The sequence below is a fragment of the Pseudophryne corroboree genome, chromosome 2, assembly GCF_028390025.1.
Source record: "Pseudophryne corroboree isolate aPseCor3 chromosome 2, aPseCor3.hap2, whole genome shotgun sequence".
NCBI lineage: Eukaryota > Metazoa > Chordata > Amphibia > Anura > Myobatrachidae > Pseudophryne > Pseudophryne corroboree.
The window spans coordinates 381,190,858-381,207,974 of record NC_086445.1 but is presented as its reverse complement, the minus strand read 5'-3'; the positions used below and the strand labels follow the sequence as shown (position 1 = coordinate 381,207,974).

At 45.6% G+C, this 17,117-nt stretch overlaps 1 protein-coding gene and 2 pseudogenes across 3 annotated transcripts in view; 2 read left to right on the top strand and 1 right to left on the bottom strand.

Annotated features, from left to right (window-relative positions):
- Positions 1–17,117, top strand: part of NALCN (sodium leak channel, non-selective) — a 1,296,054-nt gene that overhangs the window by 454,152 nt on the left and 824,785 nt on the right. The gene's annotated exons all lie outside the window — the stretch shown is intronic.
- Positions 5,240–5,360, bottom strand: LOC135051636 (5S ribosomal RNA; annotated as a pseudogene).
- Positions 11,912–12,032, top strand: LOC135051635 (5S ribosomal RNA; annotated as a pseudogene).

Below are 17,117 nucleotides of genomic sequence, written 5' to 3'. Positions count from 1 at the left end.
CTGTGTGTGGTATCGGCTCAGGTTCTCAGGCTCAAGCTCTTCGCGTTTCGCTGGTGACAGGACACCCGAAGCTGGGTCTATGTTATAAGCCTTAGGAATAGATAAAGTGTAGAAATATAAAATGAAAATGACAGGAGCTGACCTCCTGTCGTTTTAATTTTACAGTCAATCACCACCTGTCATCACCTCCTGTCATTTATCAAACACAGCCTGTAACATGGCAGTTAGGAGCTGAAGCTTAGTACATATCCCCCACTGGCATAACTACCATAGGTGCAGGGGATGCGGCTGCCAAGGGGCCCAGGAAGTCACAGGGGCCCAAGCCCACAGCTCCCCCTACACCAAGTCAATCAGCTGCAGCACTACAATGCTCCTCTGCCTGCATGTGTGTAGCAGAGTGTTGTGAGCAGGAGGAGCTGCTGCAGTACCGGCAGCTGCCAGGAGGGGCCACAGTGACACCTGCGCTGAGCAGCAGCTGGAGTGGGCAGGGGCAGTCAGCTCTGTTAACTGCTGCTGTCTGGTATCTGGCTGCTGGGCGCCGCGCACTTCCTCACCTGGGATCCGCCACTGCAGCAGCACCACCACGCCATGTGGGGCCCCGGGCCTTGACGCGGAGCCAGAACCCAGTGCAGCAGGTGCAGGAGGGTGGTGGCAAGGAGCAGCTGTACGAGTTGTGGCTGCTCTGCTTCACTAAGGTGAGCACCTGTACATGTACACTACAAACTTGGGACCTGTATAGACACCTAGGGGCCACAAACACATGAGGGAATGGAGGCCACACCTGCACACACACATCTGGGGGTCACACTTGTACACCCAAACACACCTCGGGTATGGGGGTCACACCTGCACATACACACACCTGGGGGCCACACCTTTGTTCACACACCTGGAGGCCCCAGAGCCACACCTGCACACACTCCTGGGGGCCACACCTGGGATCTCCCAGGGCCACACCTGCTGACCCCTATATATAAAACTGGGCTCACAACAGGGAGAATCTAAGGGTCTTGATGAGGATTAAAGGGTTGTCCGACCATTGTAAGAAGGCTTACCATGCACTCCATTTGTTAAACACACCCCTAATGTAGGTGACACCAGTGTCCTTTATGACAAAGGGCAGTAAAATGTTTAATTATTGTTCTGAGGCACGACTTGTGCACACACACACTGTAAACTAATCACAGTTTACATGATAATTGCATAAACATTTGGTAAAATGTACAGTAATAGAATTCCAGAATTTGAGCAGCCTTAAAGGTTTACTTCTTCTGTATAGTGATGTTTTTAATGCCCGTACAACAAGCTATCAATGTTTGTCTTCTAAATGTTTACTTTTATACTTTTAATGCTGTAATTTGTTATCACTGTGTCAGGGTGCGGGGTCTTATCGTCGGTGCCAGGTTCCAGGGTCTCAATGTTCGGGTCATGGCGTTGCTGCAGCGGTGGGCGGACGCTTCCTGCTCTATGTGAGGGGCTGCGGTAAGACTGACAGAGGCAGCAGGTGTGGGCATTGGAGTTCAGTGAGCGGGGACTCATCAGGGAAAGAGAACCTACCCTTGTATGCCTGCAGTTATGGGAGCCGCCATTTTGAAGACCAGTGTAGCCAATAGCAGCGCTTCCTGTAGGTTCTCAGCCCATCCAAGTCTGCTTCTCCTTTTAAAGGGGTTGGATTTGAATCAAACACTGCCAGTGCTTTATATTGGTCTTCCTAGAAGGTGCTTCTGCTCTGTGCTCCTGTGGGCATCCTGGTTTCTCTGTCCCTGGAAGTCTCCTGCCTTGCTCATCTGCATGTTACTCTGCTTCTTTTCACGCTCTGATCCAGAGTCTGGCACAGGTGCTGTCTCCTGTGGCTGCCAACTCGCCAGGTAGAATCTGCGGGTAATCTGGAGTTGTTGGTGGTTCATTTGAACCTCTGCATAGTTGCCAAGAGTCCAGTTTGCAAAGTCTGAGTTTTTCTGTCACGTTTTCCAAGAGTCCAGTTTCCACAGTCTGTGTTCTTTAGGCACATTTTCAAAGAGTCCAAATTCCAAAGTCTGAGTTCTTCAATCACATTTTAGAAGTGTCCAGTTTCCACAGTCTGGGTTCTTCAGTCACATTTTCCAAGAATCCAGTTCCAACAGTCTGAGTACATCAGTCACGTTTTCAGAGTATCCAGTCTTCACAGTTTCCGTCTTTGACCCGAAGCAATCCAATTCCCAGTCTTTACAGTTATTATTTTCAAGTCACAGTCATCTAATATCCAGTCTCTACAGTTGCTGTCTCCAGGTCAAAGTCTTACAGTATCCAGTCTCTACAATTGCTGTCTCCAAGTCACAGTCATCTAGTATCCAGTTGTCTCCAAGTCACAGTCATCCAGTATCCAGTCTTCACAGTTATTGTCCTTAAGTTACAGTTATCCACCTATAAGTCTTCACAGTTAGTGTCTTCAAGCTATGGTTAATAAACTCTCAATCTACACAGTTATTATCTCCAAGTCACAGTTGTCAAGCTACCAGTCTTTGCAGTTATTCTCTTCTAGCCTCAGTTGCCTCGTTACCTGTCTTCAAGGCAATAGATCTCTAGTCCAGTTATTTCTTGTCCAGTTGTCACAGTGTGCTATTCTTCTACCCTGGAAGTCCATGAGAAAAAACTATATCCGGCCTCAACTTCTTCTTCCGTCAGTGTCCTCTGCCGATTCTGCTCAAGCTCATTCATTGGATTCTACATTCCAGCCTGACCTGACACACTGAGATCATGTCATCTGGAAACTTGTCAATTGTTTTCTTGGTCTTTGCTCAAAGAACCAAGACTATTGGTAGTTAGTCATGGAGCTCTGACCAGCTGCTTTACCAGTTACGCGAAGGCTCATCACCAGCACAAAGCCTCAGCCTTCCTGTTTTCAGCTATTAAGAGCTTTTGCACTGGGATTGTAAGAGGGGCCTTACATGGGTGTGTAAGAATCACCTAACTGGTGTTTGGAAAAGGAGGGAAGAGGGACACACATACCCCTTTCACATCGCAAAAATAACCCGGTATCGACCTGGCATGTTGCCGGGTCGACATGGGTCAGTGTGCGATGTGAAAGGGGCCATGGAGAATTCCTGAGTCGCCTGACCCGCTAATTCAACCCAGGTTATAAGAAGGGTTATTCCCGGGTTGAATACCGGATCAGTGGCAGTGTAAACTGGTTCCTGGGTCGATGCTACCCAGGACCCATTCACCACATAGGGAGTTCACCCCGCCGCTATGGCAACCAACCCGGCAAAGTGCCATGTCGGGAAGCCTGCCGTTAGGGTCCAATGCTGGTTCCCCCCCCCCCCCCCCCCCCCGGGAAGTACCCGTTTCCATTTCCTGGGTGTGATCCGGCATTGGAGATGTGAAAGGGGCTTACACTGAATCACTACTCACATTGCCAGAACAATCTGCAGCACCTGTAAAGAGAAACAAAGCAGCCTACCCGCTCTAACAAAAAGGAATAACAATCATCTCGCAGTAGGACTTTCCAACTAACTCTGAGCTCTGAACTACAATTAACTTAAGGAATAAAACATACTGTACAAGCACAGTGAGCATTCATGGACATCAAACAGTGTGGTTCCTATCCTATTTTCTATGGCTGGCCGGCCTTAATCGTCTGTATTGTCAGGTAGTTAATGGATGGAAAGAAAATTACTTTGGACGGGGAAATGGGTAGTTATTAATGGGTAGTTACGTGGGGGCAGATACCACTTCACTTCTTATGCAGACCACCATCAAACTGAGTGCTCCTGCTCTGTGGCATCGAATATAAGTCGGTGGGGTTATAACACAGTGAGTCTGGGTTTGCTTACTTGGTGGGTCCTGTTTGGCTGCTGGTCCGTAAGACATAATTGGCTCACGACCAGCACCATATTAGAACTGCTGCGGCCCTATTGGACAAGGGAATTAAGTTAGGCTAGGCTTAGCAATGACATTACATTGCTCAGTTGGGAAAGGAGTGCAAAATTTGTATATCCTCCGCTATTATCGTTGAAACTGCTGCAGCGCGTGTGCATGAAGTAAAGCAGTCACATATTGGAGTCAAAGTACTGTAGGTACAGAATTCTCCATTATACTTGTTCCTTGTAAATGAAACCTAGTTAATCATTGTGCAGATTCACTTTTTTTTCACACCACTATGTAAGTTGCATACTCTTTAAACACATGCCATATAATCATGTACTAGTAGCCCCTGGACTCCTAACAGATGTGAAAGACATGTCTTTCCCTTTAGGTGGCATCATCTGTAAGTTTATGAGGAACATATGGAGCTGGGATCCCACAGGTTGATTTCTTTGACACATTTATGTTTTTATGATAAACTACTTGCTGAAAATTCTAATTACCTCCATTTAATAGTGATTTTCATCCAAGTTCACCGAAAAATACTGACACGCTGTTTGTTTGGCTGTGTAAATTAGTGGGGATAATAATAACTTTATTGTTTGGATGAAAAACAGTAGATTATTATTAATTTTTTAATCCAGATTTTGCTAATCTAAAGGTCTACAGTAGATACATTATTAAATAGTTTACATGGTATACATAAGGGGTGGCCTATGTAATGGCTAGCAAGTTCTTAAAACACTAACACAAAGTGTAGCAAATAATTTGGTTCAGCACGAGGTCTTAAGTCTGGATAGTATTGTCAGTTGTTAATAATGCAGCCCAGGTGATAGTCGATATTTAAAGTGCGGAAAGCAATATTTTAGGAACATTTACCTAGTTTATTGCTACTAATTAGGATCAGTTATACAGTCCCGTATTATTGGGCCTTATTCAGACCTGATTATTATGAACGTGGGAAAAAGAAAAAAGAAGACTCTTGTTGGGAAGCACTCATATACAGATAATGTTGTAAGACTAAATGTCAAAAATGGCTAACTAAAATACAATACTTTATTAATTCTCATTAAAAATTAATTATTGAGGAGTTCAATAGGCGCCGATATTTGTTAAATAGTGACATTGCGAAAATATAAAGAGTAATATATAAAAATTGTAAGGTACAAATACCTAATTCAGGCCGAGATGGGTATATCTATGATTTTGTTAATAATTATACTCCTGCTGTAGGACAACCTGTGATAGAAAATTGCTCATTTGTTGTAAATATGACCGTCATTTATAAGCTGCTATGTATCCCAAATGGGAATTTTGATCCTAGCAGATGGTTGAATCATAGGTCATGACCGAGATGTAAGACAATGCTCTATATTGGTGACAGATAGGTGGCAAATATTTGCAGTACCAGGGTGTTCCTTGGTAGTCTCCTATCCAAGTACTTAACCCGGCCCTCCACTGCTTGGCTTCCAAGATCAGATGAGATTGGGCATCTCCAGCGGGGTATGACCGCAGACCTTATGCTCACCTTTGTCACACTGTGTCCAAAATTGGGCACAGATAAGAGCCGATTACCGTTTTTATGTGAGCCACAGGTGTCGACACAGCTAATTTGATGTGGAGAACAAGAGATTTTTTATCACGGATGATAAAGTATAATAAATGATTAAATACCCATCTAAGTTTTCAAGGCTTAAGTAGTCGCAATACAAGTAGAAAAAACCTATATGCTACACAGTTATCACTTGTATGTGAATCAAACATTAAATATTATAATAACTGTGCAGAGGAAGGAAACCTCCAAATTTGGTCTCCAAAACCATAAATAAACACATGAGATTACACTATGAATTGTAAGAATCAAATAACATGAGCAATGAAAACTTCAGCTCTAAAAAACAGATCAAGAATTGTTTTCAAGTAATAATGAGTTGATGCTGAAATAGATATGGATTTCTTCAGTGCAAACTTTGGACCCCATTTAAACACACAAACGTTCTTTTTTCTCTATCGTCCTAAGTGGATGCTGGGGTTCCTGAAAGGACCATGGGGAATAGCGGCTCCGCAGGAGACAGGGCACAAAAGTAAAGCTTTTACAGGTCAGGTGGTGTGTACTGGCTCCTCCCCCTATGACCCTCCTCCAGACTCCAGTTAGATTTTTGTGCCCGGCCGAGAAGGGTGCAATTCTAGGTGGCTCTCATAAAGAGCTGCTTAGAGAGTTTAGCTTAGGTTTTTTATTTTACAGTGATTCCTGCTGGCAACAGGATCACTGCAACGAGGGACAGAGGGGAGAAGAAGTGAACTCACCTGCGTGCAGGATGGATTGGCTTCTTGGCTACTGGACATGAAGCTCCAGAGGGACGATCACAGGTACAGCCTGGATGGTCACCGGAGCCACGCCGCCGGCCCCCTCACAGATGCTGAAGCAAGAAGAGGTCCAGAATCGGCGGCTGAAGACTCCTGCAGTCTTCTTAAGGTAGCGCACAGCACTGCAGCTGTGCGCCATTTTCCTCTCAGCACACTTCACACGGCAGTCACTGAGGGTGCAGGGCGCTGGGGGGGGGGCGCCCTGGGAGGCAAATGAAGACCTTTAAAAAGGCTAAAAATACCTCACATATAGCCCCAGAGGCTATATGGAGATATTTACCCCTGCCTAAATGTACTAAATAGCGGGAGACGAGCCCGCCGAAAAAGGGGCGGGGCCTATCTCCTCAGCACACGGCGCCATTTTCTGTCACAGCTCCGCTGGTCAGGAAGGCTCCCAGGTCTCTCCCCTGCACTGCACTACAGAAACAGGGTATAACAGAGAGGGGGGGCAAAATAAATGGCAATATATTAATATAAAAGCAGCTATAAGGGAGCACTTAATCATAAGGCTATCCCTGTCATATATAGCGCTTTTTGGTGTGTGCTGGCAGACTCTCCCTCTGTCTCCCCAAAGGGCTAGTGGGTCCTGTCTTCGTATAGAGCATTCCCTGTGTGTCTGCTGTGTGTCGGTACGTGTGTGTCGACATGTATGAGGACGTTATTGGTGTGGAGGCGGAGCAATTGCCAAATATGAGGATGTCACCTCCTAGGGGGTCGACACCAGAATGGATGCCTTTATTTGTGGAATTACGGGATAGCGTCAACTCGCTTAAGCAGTCGTTTGCCGACATGAGGCGGCCGGACACTCAATTAGTGCCTGTCCAGGCGCCTCAAACACCGTCAGGGGCTGTAAAACGCCCCTTGCCTCAGTCGGTCGACACAGACCCAGACACAGGCACTGATTCCGGTGGTGAAGGTGACGAATCAACCGTATTTTCCAGTAGGGCCACACGTTATATGATTTTGGCAATAAAGGAGATGTTACATTTAGCTGATACTACAGGTACCACTAAACAGGGTATTATGTGGGATGTGAAAAAACTACCAGTAGTTTTTACCGAATCAGAAGAATTAAATGACGTGTGTGATGAAGCGTGGGGTGCCCCGATAAAAAACTGCTCATTTCAAAGAAGTTATTGGCTTTATACCCTTTCCCGCCAGAGGTTAGGGAGCGCTGGGAAACACCTCCTAGGGTGGACAAAGCGCTAACACGCTTATCAAAACAAGTGGCGTTACCCTCTCCTGAGACGGCCGCACTTAAAGATCCATCAGATAGGAGGATGGAAAATATCCAAAAAGGTATATACACACATGCAGGTGTTATACTACGACCAGCTATTGCGACTGCCTGGATGTGCAGTGCTGGGGTAGTTTGGTCAGAGTCCCTGATCGAAAATATTGATACCCTGGACAGGGACAATATTTTACTGTCGTTAGAACAAATAAAGGATGCATTTCTTTATATGCGTGATGCACAGAGAGATATCTGCACACTGGCATCACGGGTAAGTGCTATGTCCATTTCGGCCAGAAGAGCTTTATGGACACGACAGTGGACAGGCGATGCGTAGAGGAGTTATTTGGGGTCGGTCTATCGGATTTGGTGGCCACGGCTACGGCCGGGAAATCCACCTTTCTACCTCAAGTCACTCCCCAACAGAAAAAGGCACCGACCTTTCAACCGCAGCCCTTTCGTTCCTTTAAAAATAAGAGAGCAAAGGGCTATTCATATCTGCCACGAGGCAGAGGACGAGGGAAGAGACAGCAACAGGCAGCTCCTTCCCAGGAACAGAAGCCCTCCCCGGCTTCTACAAAAGCCTCAGCATGACGCTGGGGCTTCGCAAGCGGACTCGGGGGCGGTAGGCGGTCGTCTCAAGAATTACAGCGCGCAGTGGGCTCACTCGCAGGTAAATCCCTGGATCCTGCAGATAAAATCTCAGGGGTACAGGTTGAAATTAGAGACAGAGCCACCTCGCCGTTTCCTGAAGTCTGCTTTACCAACGTCCCCCTCAGAAAGGGAGACGGTTTTGGAAGCCATTCACAAGCTGTATTCTCAGCAGGTGATAGTCAAGGTACCTCTTCTACAACAAGGGAAGGGGTATTATTCCACTCTTTGTGTGGTACCGAAGCCGGATGGCTCGGTAAGGCCTATTCTAAATCTGAAGTCCTTGAACCTGTACATAAAGAAGTTCAAGTTCAAGATGGAGTCACTCAGAGCAGTGATAGCGAACCTGGAAGAAGGGGACTTTATGGTATCCTTGGACATCAAGGATGCGTATCTCCACGTTCCAATTACCCCTCACACCAGGGGTACCTCAGGTTCGTTGTACAAAACTGTCACTATCAGTTTCAGACGCTGCCGTTTGGTTTGTCCACGGCACCTCGGGTCTTTACAAAGGTAATGGCCGAGATAATATTTCTTCTTCGAAGAAAAGGCGTATTAATTATCCCATACTTGGACGATCTCCTAATAAGGGCAAAGTCCAGAGAACAGCTAGAGATGGGTTTAGCACTATCTCAAGAGGTGCTAAAGCAGCACGGATGGATTCTGAATATTCCAAAATCCCAATTAATGCCAACAACTCGTCTGCTGTTCCTGGGGATGATTCTGGACACAGTTCAGAAAAAGGTTTTTCTTCCCGAAGAAAAAGCCAAGGAGTTATCTGACCGGGTCAGGAACCTCCTAAAACCAGGAAAGGTGTCTGTACATCAATGCACAAGAGTCCTGGGAAAAAATGGTAGCTTCTTACGAAGCAATCCCTTTCGGCAGATTCCATGCAAAGGGATCTGTTGGACAAATGGTCAGGGTCGCATCTTCAGATGCACCTGCGGATAACCCTGTCGCCGAGGACAAGGGTATCCCTTCTGTGGTGGTTGCAGGAGGCTCATCTATTGGAGGGCCGCAGATTCGGCATGCAGGATCGGATCCTGGTGACCACGGATGCCAGCCTGAGAGGCTGGGGAGCAGTCACACAGGGAAGAAATTTCCAGGGAGTGTGGTCGAGCTTGAAAAAGTCTCTTCACATAAGCATTCTGGAACTAAGAGCAATCTACAATGCTCTAAGCCAGGCGGAACCTCTGCTTCAAGGAAGACCGGTGTTGATCCAGTCGGACAACATCACGGCAGTCGCCCATGTAAACAGACAGGGCGGCACAAGAAGCAGGAGGGCAATGGCAGAAGCTGCCAGGATCCTTCGCTGGGCGGAGAATCACGTGATAGCACTGTCAGCAGTATTCATCCCGGGCGTGGACAACTGGGAAGCAGACTTCCTCAGCAGACACGACCTTCACCCGGGAGAGTGGGGACTTCATCCAGAAGTTTCCCACATGCTATTAAACCGTTGGGTAAAACCAATGGTGGACATGATGGCGTCTCGCCTCAACAAAACACTGGACAGGTATTGCGCCAGGTCAAGAGATCCGCAGGCAATAGCTGTGGACGCGCTGGTAACACCTTGGGTGTACCAGTCGGTATATGTGTTTCCTCCTCTGCCTCTCATACCAAAGGTATTGAGGATTATACGGCAAAGAGGAGTAAGACTAGTGGATCCGGATTGGCCAAGAAGGACTTGGTACCCGGAACTTCAAGAGATGGTCACGGACGATCCGTGGCCTCTACTTCTGAGAAGGGACCTGCTTCAGCAGGGTCCTTGTCTTTTTCAAGACTTACCGCGGCTGCGTTTGACGGCATGGCGTTTGAATGCCAGATCCTAAAAGGAAAAGGCATTCCAGAAGAAGTCATTCCTACCTTGATAAAGGCAAGGAAGGAAGTCACCGCGAAGCATTATCACCGTATTTGGCGAAAATATGTTGCGTGGTGCGAGCAGCGGAGTGCTCCGATGGAGGAATTTCAACTGGGTCGTTTTCCTACATTTCCTGCAATCAGGATTGTCTATGGGTCTCAAATTGGGATCTATTAAGGTTCAAATTTCGGCCCTATCAATATTCTTCCAAAAAGAATTGGCCTCAGTCCCTGAGGTCCAGATTTTTATCAAAGGAGTACTGCATATACAGCCTCCTGTGGTGCCTAAGGTGGCACCGTGGGATCTAAATGTAGTTTTAGATTTCCTCAAATCCAATTGGTTTGAACCACTAAAGAATGTGGATTTGAAATATCTCACATGGAAAGTGACTATGTTACTGGCCCTGGCTTCGGCCGGGAGAGTATCTGAACTGGCGGCTTTGTTTTATAAAAGCCCTTATTTAATTTTCCATTCGACATAGGGCAGAGCTGCGGACGCGTCCGCATTTTCTCCCTAAGGTGGTATCAGCGTTTCACCTGAACCAGCCTATTGTAGTGCCTGCGGCTACAGACGACTTGAAGGACTCCAAGTTGTTGGACGTTGTCAGAGCCTTAAAAATATACATTTAAAGGACGGCTGGAGTCAGAAAATCTGACTCGCTGTTTATACTGTATGCACCCAACAAGTTGGGTGCACCTGCTTCTAAGCAGTCGATTGCTCGTTGGATTTGTAACAAAATTCAACTTGTACATTCTGTGGCAGGCCTGCCACAGCCTAAATCTGTTAAGGCCCATTCCGCAAGGAAGGTGGGCTCATCTTGGGCGGCTGCCCGAGGGGTCTCGGCATTACAACTCTGCCGAGCAGCTACGTGGTCAGGGGAGAACACGTTTGTAAATTTTTACAAATTTGATACCCTGGCAAAGGAGGACCTGGAGTTCTCTCATTCGGTGCTGCAGAGTCATCCGCACTCTCCCGCCCGTTTGGGAGCTTTGGTATAATCCCCATGGTCCTTTCAGGAACCCCAGCATCCACTTAGGACGATAGAAAAAAAAATGTTTACTTACCGATAATTCTATTTCTCGGAGTCCGTAGTGGATGCTGGGCGCCCATCCCAAGTGCGGATTATCTGCAATACTTGTACATAGTTATTGTTAACTAATTCGGGTTATTGTTTAGGAAGCCATCTTTCAGAGGCTCCTCTGTTATCATACTGTTAACTGGGTTTAGATCACAAGTTGTACGGTGTGATTGGTGTGGCTGGTATGAGTCTTACCCGGGATTCAAAATCCTCCCTTATTGTGTACGCTCGTCCGGGCACAGTACCTAACTGGAGTCTGGAGGAGGGTCATAGGGGGAGGAGCCAGTACACACCACCTGACCTGTAAAAGCTTTACTTTTGTGCCCTGTCTCCTGCGGAGCCGCTATTCCCCATGGTCCTTTCAGGAACCCCAGCATCCACTACGGACTCCGAGAAATAGAATTATCGGTAAGTAAATTCTTATTTTTCTTTACACTGAAGAAATCCATATCTATTTCAGCATCAACTCATTATTACTTGAAAACAATTCTTGATCTGTTTTTTAGAGCTGAAGTTTTCATTGCTCATGTTATTTGATTCTTACAATTCATAGTGTAATCTCATGTGTTTATTTATGGTTTTGGAGACCAAATTTGGAGGTTTCCTTCCTCTGCACAGTTATTATAATATTTAATGTTTGATTCACATACAAGTGATAACTGTGTAGCATATAGGTTTTTTCTACTTGTATTGCGACTACTTAAGCCTTGAAAACTTAGATGGGTATTTAATCATTTATTATACTTTATCATCCGTGATAAAAAATCTCTTGTTCTCCACATCAAATTAGCTGTGTCGACACCTGTGGCTCACATAAAAACGGTAATCGGCTCTTATCTGTGCCCAATTTTGGACACAGTGTGACAAAGGTGAGCATAAGGTCTGCGGTCATACCCCGCTGGAGATGCCCAATCTCATCTGATCTTGGAAGCCAAGCAGTGGAGGGCCGGGTTAAGTACTTGGATAGGAGACTACCAAGGAACACCCTGGTACTGCAAATATTTGCCACCTATCTGTCACCAATATAGAGCATTGTCTTACATCTCGGTCATGACCTATGATTCAACCATCTGCTAGGATCAAAATTCCCATTTGGAATACATAGCAGCTTATAAATGACGGTCATATTTACAACAAATGAGCAATTTTCTATCACAGGTTGTCCTACAGCAGGAGTATAATTATTAACAAAATCATAGATATACCCATCTCGGCCTGAATTAGGTATTTGTACCTTACAATTTTTATATATTACTCTTTATATTTTCGCAATGTCACTATTTAACAAATATCGGCGCCTATTGAACTCCTCAATAATTAATTTTTAATGAGAATTAATAAAGTATTGTATTTTAGTTAGCCATTTTTGACATTTAGTCTTACAACATTATCTGTATATGAGTGCTTCCCAACAAGAGTCTTCTTTTTTCTTTTTCCCACGTTCATATTGATTAACTGACTCGGGGGAGCACCACTGATGGGTAGTTTTTTGATACAAAAAAATAAGGAATGTATTACCTTACGTATCTGCTCCCCAAAATAAGGATTGAACCTTAAATTAATCATCGGTTTATACAGATAACTATCATTATACACATACACCAACTATACCAGTGCGGTTTCCAACTTTTTTTCTTTCAACTACTCAGACCTGATCATAGCAGGAAATTTGTTAGATGAGCAAAACCATGGGCCTAATTCAGAGTTGATCGCAGCAGCAAATTTGTCAGCAGTTGGGCAAAACCATGTGCACTGCAGGTGGGGCAGATGTAACATGTGTAGAGAGCATTAGATTTGTTGGGGTGTGTCCAAACTGAAATCTGAATTGCTGTGTAAAAATAAAGCAGCCAGTATTTACCCTGCACAGAAACAAAATAACCCACTCAAATCTAACTCTCTGCAAATGTTATATCTGCCCCCCCCCCCTCCCCCCGCAGTGCACATGGTTTTGCCCATCTGCTAACAAATTTGCTGCTACGATCAGGTCTGAATTAGGCCCTAAATCTCTAAATGTTGTGGAATTGTTTTATGGAACTTGTACACCCCATACTTCAGTCCATGAGGGAAGAATTGGCACATCCACAGTGAATTCTTGGTTAAATCTGTGGGTAAAGGAGCCCATACACCTAAAGATTTATCTTCCAATCTGGCTGGTTGAAACGAAAATCTGGTAATGGATGGAAGCAAATGACAGTTGACCATTTGAAATGGTCATGTCATTTGCTCCCATCCTTTACCAGATTTTCATTCCAACCAGCCAGATTCGAAGATAAATCTTTAGATGTATGGGCACCATTAGACTGTTTTAATAGATGTAGAATGAAATGCATTAATACTCTGCCACCCTACCACTTTGAACTTCACTTCTAGCATGGTTGGTGTAATGGTTAGTGTGACCGGACGGTTCCGTGCGAAAAAGCCCTCAATGTCCTGCCCCTAGTCACAGAATGGAGAGTTAGGTCACATGGGACATGGCCAATTAGGGTATACCCGCTTACCGTCAGTAACCGCCTGTTACTGACTCCACCCACTGCGCAGGGGGCAGGTACTATGCCGCCATCATCAGACTCCTCTTTGCCGTGGCATCTGGAACCACGGTTCTTCTCTGTATGCATCGACACGCTGTCTTACTACCCATGTGTGGTGTTGGCGAATCCCCACTAGTTGCTCTCCCAAGCACGGCACGGTAGCAGGTGGGAGGCATAGCTTGGAGACGCAGGGTGTTACCCAAGACAGCCGGAAACGGAGCTATGTTTTGCATAGCCCTTCAGGTCACAAGATGAAGCAGTCCTCTTGAGGCAAATGATGTTTATTTGCAATAGTTCTAAAGAGAACTCTTTCCTATTGCTAGGGGAAACAGCATACAGCAAGATGTTCACAGCAGAATGAAAATGGTATAATACACTTTTCATAGAGCAGCAGCCCTCCTTTTATCCTACTCCAATACACAATACCACAGGGGGTAAGCCCACCCTGTTGTTCTCAGCCAATCATTGTTTACTCATGTGCTGTGCGCCTTAGCCACATACACAGCAACCATTGTCCTCTATGGACAGTGGGGAGTGGTCACTCTCCTTTGACTGTCCCATCCTGTAGGGTTGGTATCTGCCCTGGTGATGCTCAGTCTGGTCTGTGGGGAAGTTTTCCCACCTAAACTGCTTCCAGGAACCTGCCTGGGGACCCAGCTCACCATCTGCAGCCTGAAATCAGGCTCCAGAGATGGGAAGCCTAGATCCCCTGTCAGGGTTTCCTGCCCAGCGAGGGTGATACCTATGGAGCTCCAGAAAACCACTCAGCTTGTTGGGAAGCTGAGCTGTTCCTCTTTCTCCCCATGGTACTTCCATGTGGGAGGCTAGAGCGGAAGGCATTCCGTTTTGGGGGAAAAGGACTGGAGGAATCCAACAGCCTGTACAGCAATGGATTCCCCCTCCTGGGACACAATACCAAGTAAGTGCATTTTCCTTTAAATCACATTTAAATACACTTTACACATTGTGGCTTAAATATAACCTGAGTCTGTGCCCTGCACCAGGCTCTGACCATAGCATGCACTGCAGCTGGTTGATCTGTTGCTACATACACTGAAATTCATTTAAAATACATGTCATGTGCCTGGTGCCCTAGGCTGCACATACCCAGGCACTGTAGCCTCACAAAACAGTATATTATTGCTTTTCATTTAAACAATTGTTATTTTGTGCTGTTCCCAGCGCTCAGCGCTGGGCTCCCTTAGCCCTGCAGCACAGGAAAACCCTTCTGGCTGCAACAGCAGTCCTCACCAGTTATGCTGCACTGTTCTGTGGCCTCGCCGCAACCCCCGCTGGATATCCGTACTACGGTGCACCCCCCTCCAGAAGCCTGGCAGCCCGGGTGCTTGTCCTGATCTCCTGACTGCAGTGGCTCCCTTCTCTCCCGGCACACACACACTGCCAGCGCGACAGAGGTTTGGACACTTTGTTGCCACGGCCATCCAAGAGGGTCCAGCCGCAGCAGTGTAAAACAGTTTCAAACATATTTAAATAACCCGCGCTTAGCGCCCCACAATATAGTTTCAAAGATGGCGCCTAGTGCTAGTGCGTTTAAAAAGTGTCACCAAGCGCCCATTGTCCCTCCAAATGGCGCCGGTGCCGCGGCCACCATTACACATCTGGCTAGGTGGTCTGCATCCACAGTTAGCATTACTGTTTCACATCATTTAGGTCTTGGGTTTGAATACCATATCAGACATAAATGTGAGGAGTTTGTATATTCTCCCTGTGCTTACGTGGTTTTCCTCCTGGTAAGTATGGTTTCCTCCCACAATCCAAACAAATAAATAAACAATGAACCCTAGTGTGTATGTGTGCCCATGTGATAAGGAATATAGATTGTAAGATGATGTGAATGGCCAAATACACTTGTGCTATATAAATAAATGTTATAAATCAATAAAAATAAATAAATAGATGGAACTTTGGTTACCCTTGCAAGTAACTGCAACTCTGTGCACTACAACTTGTTTTTCTGGCTGGACACATATATAACAGATTTCCCAAAGGCGCTAAGCCCCTTACATTGCTTTCAGTCCTTCCCATGATGCCAAAGATCTTATGTATATATTACATTTATTGAAGGGAGAATGTAAAGTGACCTCTGGGAGAATGTACTAACCTAACACGTTACATCTGCCCCACCTACAGTGCAGCATGGTTTTGCCCAATTGCTAACATTTTTGGTTTGCTAACATCTCTGAATAACCCCCTTCATCAGCCTATGTATATATATATATATATATATATATATATATATATATGTGTGTGTGTGTGTATTCTGCATCTTTGATCCTTGATGTTTTAAGTCCCAGAGTGCCTGCCGTGGGTGTCTGTTTTTGTTGATTTGTTTCGGGATCTTTGCATCTAGCAGAATCAGGAGTGAAGAAAGTTTTGAACAAAGTTAACTAAAATTTCTCAATACGTTCAGTATTTCATTTCGTACAGGAAAGTATAAAAGAAAAAAAAATCTTGAAACAGTTTAATTTAATAACACTCTGTATCTCCTATTACAAATAAAATTGACACTTCATAAAAATAGTTGCTTCAAATTATTTATCAGAATTTTGGACAAATTGCAGAACTCATAGTAACATAATAATACATTTTTGATAGGTTGCATACATGATAGGTTGATTTTTGATAGGTTGCATTGACAGTTTGCATACATGGTTCCCAAGTCACAGTAACACACAAGTCCGACAGTAGTGCAGTAAATTGCGTGCATAGAAATAAATGCAGATCTATGCTGGTATGCCGTGTTACATGCATCCATGATGGCCATATTGGGGGTCATTCCAAGCTGTTCGCTAGCTGTTTTCGTTCGCAGCGCAGCGATTAGGTAAAAAAGCGGCACTTCTGCGCATGCGTATGCGGCACAATGCGCACGCGCGACGTACTTTCACAAAAGCCGATGCAGTTTCACACAAGGTCTAGCAACGCTTTTCAGTTGCACTGCTGGCCGCAGAGTGATTGACAGGAAGTGGGTGTTTCTGGGAGGTAACTGACCGTTTTCGGGGAGTGTGTGTAAAAACGCAGGCATGTCAGATACAAACGCAGGCATGCCTGGGGAAACGCAGGCGTGGCTGGCTGAATGCAGGGCGTGTTCGTGACGTCAAAACAGGAACTAAGTAGTCTGAAGTGATCGCAAGCTAGGAGTAGGTCTCGAGCTGCTCAGAAACTACACAATCTTTTTTTGCAGCAGCGCTGCGATCCTTTTGTTCGCACTTCTGCTAAGCTAAGATACACTCCCAGAGGGCGGCGGCTTAGCATTTGCACGGCTGCTAAAAGCTGCTAGCGAGCGAACAACTCGGAATGAGGGCCATTGTCCCCATGTATCTGCTTATCTCTTCATACAGGGTCTGTCTGGAAAGTAATGAATCCGGGGAAAAAATTTTTATTGAACTTTCAGACACATAGGTTTAATAATCATCAAAGTATGACCCTTGAGCATCGATACACCTTTGCCAGCGTGTCTGCCAAGCTTATTACACCTCCTGGAAAGCATTAACCTGAACGTGCTTGAGTGCCCTTGTTGCGGCCACTTCCACTTTGTCT